We start from the raw sequence: 3474 nt of genomic DNA, 5'->3' as shown, positions 1-3474 counted from the left end.
CCCAGAAAGAGGCTGTCAGCCCCAGAAAGAGGCTGTCAGCCCCAGAAAGAGGCTGGCAGGTGTTGTAGAACCAGGGAAGTAGAGGGAGGTGAGGGCGGGGCCGGGTCCAGAGGCAGTGCTCCTGGGGCCCAAGGAAGGCACCAAGCCAGTCCAGGTGAAAAGGATCAGGAAGCAGCACTTGCTCCCCAGGTGTCTGGGGCCCCAAGACTAGGAATGGCACAGGGCCCAAGCTAGGAGTAGAGAACAGCAGGGGAGATGGAAGGGTGAACGCGGCTGGGGTAGTCAAGGTGCGGAGGGCTGCGCAATAGGCTTACCCCAAGAGAGGCCTGAGGGAGGAGAGCAGGCCAGGAGAGTTAGCCGGTGGTGCAGGTCCAGGGAAGCAGGGAGAGATGAGGGCGGGGCCAGGTCTCGAAGCAGTGCTCCTGGAGCCCAAGGAAGGCACCAAGCTGGCCTGGGCAAAAAGGATCAGGAAGCAGCACTGGTTCCCCAGGTGTCTGGGGACCCAAGACCAGGAATGGCGCAGGGCCCAAACCAGGAGCAGAGAACAGCGGGGTAGATGGAAGGGCTAATGAGGCCGGGGGAGTGAAGGCGTGGAGGGCTCCGCGATAGACTCACCCCAAGAGGCCTGAGGATAGGAGAGCTGATGTATTTAAATTTTTAAGTATGAGGTTTCATCATCTGTAAGACAGATCAACCATTACCTCCTTTGTAAGACTGCTTAAAACGTCCTGGAGGTAGAAGATGTATTGTCACCATGCCTGGCCGAGGGTAAACACTTAAGAGAAGTTAACCAATGCTACAGGAGTTCTGAGCATGAAAAGAGAGGCCTTAGTTTTTTCCCCTTCTCAGGGACATCACAATCTGCTTGAAGAGACAAGGCAGGACTGAGAAGTTACAGGCACCGTAGCGAGAATTGAAATTTGGGGAAATCGGTGGAGTGACTAGAAGATGTTTGGCAAAATTGCTGTGACTAGTAGAGCCCTGACCAAAAAAGACCCTCTCTTCCTACTAAACGTTCTTGCTCTCTGTTTCTGGCTTCCAGGGGTTAGGGGGAGAGTGGATGGGGAATTATCATTTATTGGATACAGAGTTCCAGTTTGAAAAGATGAAAAAAAAATCTGTTGGCACCGTGATAATGTGAATACACTCAATTCCATCAAATTAGACACTCAGAAATGGTTAAAGTGATAAACTTCATGTAACATAATCTGTTCCACAATTAAGAATTTCATAGTTGTCTTCATATCCGAGGAGCACATCATCCCCTACCCTGCCTCTCCTCTGTACGAATTTACGTCATGTCAGACGCATTTGCTGACATGCGCTGGCCCCTTCTCAGCCTTGGCTTTTCATCTCCTCTTCCTTCTAGGGTTTCTCTTCTTTTCCAGCCAAGCCTCCAGATGGTATTTCCGTCACTCAGCCAAACACCTTCCCTCTCAGTCTTTCCCCTTCTTCTCCAGTTCACTTAAAAATAAATTGTCTTTTTTCAGAATTCCAAACAGAACATGAATCTTTCTCTCTCTCTCTCTCGATCTCTCTCTCTCTCTCTCTCTCTCTCTCTCTCTCTCGCTCTCTCGCTCTCACTCTCACTTCCTCTGCCACTGAAATTCTAGATATACAATTATATAGGGAGGGGACACAGTCACCAGCTTAATTTTAAGCATTAAGTTCTGATCAGAAAACAGCTTTCCTCCCAAGCACAGCTTTATACTATACCTAAGTAAAAGCTTAACTTAAAAAAAAAAAAATGTTACCAGGGGTATGAAAATGTCAAGGTAATAACATAAGTAAATACAAAACCATCTCAAATAAAAGATGTCCCCAAACTAAATAAGAATACTTTCAAAGCAGCTTATTTGGCTGCTTAGTTTCTGTTGCCTACCTTTTCCTATGCAGCTTCAAAAGAGATTTCAAGTGGTCCTCCTATACTCACATCCCCCTCCCCATCTACTTATTAATAAGACTTCACTATATAAAACAAGCTAGACAATTACTATGCCCTGGTTGACTGTGGTTAAGACTTAATTGGGTGGCTGTGTTCAATTCTAAGCATCGTGTTTCCAGAAAGAAAAAGAAAAAAAGTGATAAATTGGATGTAGTTCAAAGGGAAGCAAGACGATGGATGAAAGTGGCTTGGAAAATGAGACCCAGTTGGGAACGTTAAGGTAATTCTGTGCATTTTCAGCTCAGTGCAAAGATTTCTGGGAGAAAATAGAATGCTTCTGATGTATCAGTTCTGGCTCCGTCTCCAAGGGCATCATGAGAGGGAGAGGCGGAGGGACCAGTCTGCTTTAGCTCTTTCTCTGTAGCTCACAATACCAATGCCCAGCCTCACATGTAGTAGATGTTCAGTAAGGCACTGCAGTTGGAGTTTCCCTGGAAAAGAACTGAAATGAGATCGCCACCCCCCTTGTGCTGACGCTTACAAGTTTCTTCTAAAAGGTCGAATACTTGGGCTTGATCCCCAGCAAGAATAATTTAGGAATGGCAAAATCAATTTTCTCATTAGGCCGTTATGGATTAAACAACTTGCCCCAAGGCTTCTGTCAACCCTGCTAGCTCTTAACTCTCTGTACTTTTAGACACATCCATCATGTCACTCACAAATTCGTGGCTCCCTGTGGCTCTCAAGATAAACTTGAGAACTGGAGATACACCAGAGCTTGCATTCTAGCCTAAGCGTGCCCCTGCAGTCGGCCTGTCTCATCTTCCCTCTCCATGTCTGTCTGCTGGGTGGAATGCTCTCTTTTTCTTAGGAGGCAATATCTCAATTGGAGCCCCACTTAAATCTCAGCAACACCATTTACTCTCCATGCGGCCTCCTTCCTGTTGATTCTTTGACCCAGGTCCTATCATGTATTAAGGGAGTACAGCCAACTGTTCCTGTGAGACAAACAGAATTACAAGTGTAAAGTAGTTAGCACTGTCTGACGCATTAATGATTTTCCCCAGTCTTCCTGTCTGTGATGATACCGTTTCCTTTCTGCTAGCTCTTTGTATCAGTTCACCAAATTCTACCCAGTCACCAAGGACCCACTCATTTCCAACCTTATTTCCAAAGTTTTTCCTGAGTGCTCTAGTCAGCAATGATTTCACAGCTGAGTGTGTAACACAGATTCTAGGCTGGCTCATTGGTCACTGGCTTACATTCTCCACGGTAACACCTGCTCCTCTCTTAACTTATCCCTTGGGCTCTGCTCTCTGCCCAGTGCACAGAGGCATAATATAGAATCCCAACCTCTAAGAGGATAGAAGTAGAGGTGCATTTACAGAGTGTGTACCAGGTTTTCCGCCAGGAGCCTCCATGAATCGTTTTCCTTTTAATCAGAGAGCTAACATCAGTGGCTCTGAACCGTGACTGCACGTTAAGATGGTTGGGAGAGAATGTTAACTATGTGAGTGCTCCAGGTCTTAGCCCTGACCCATTTAAACAGAATTTCTTATGACAAAACTGTAGTAATATATATATATATA

This window comes from Nannospalax galili, unplaced genomic scaffold, assembly GCF_000622305.1.
Source record: "Nannospalax galili isolate Female #2095 unplaced genomic scaffold, S.galili_v1.0 scaffold34, whole genome shotgun sequence".
Taxonomy (NCBI): Eukaryota; Metazoa; Chordata; class Mammalia; order Rodentia; family Spalacidae; genus Nannospalax; species Nannospalax galili.
Note: the sequence above shows the minus strand (reverse complement) of the source record.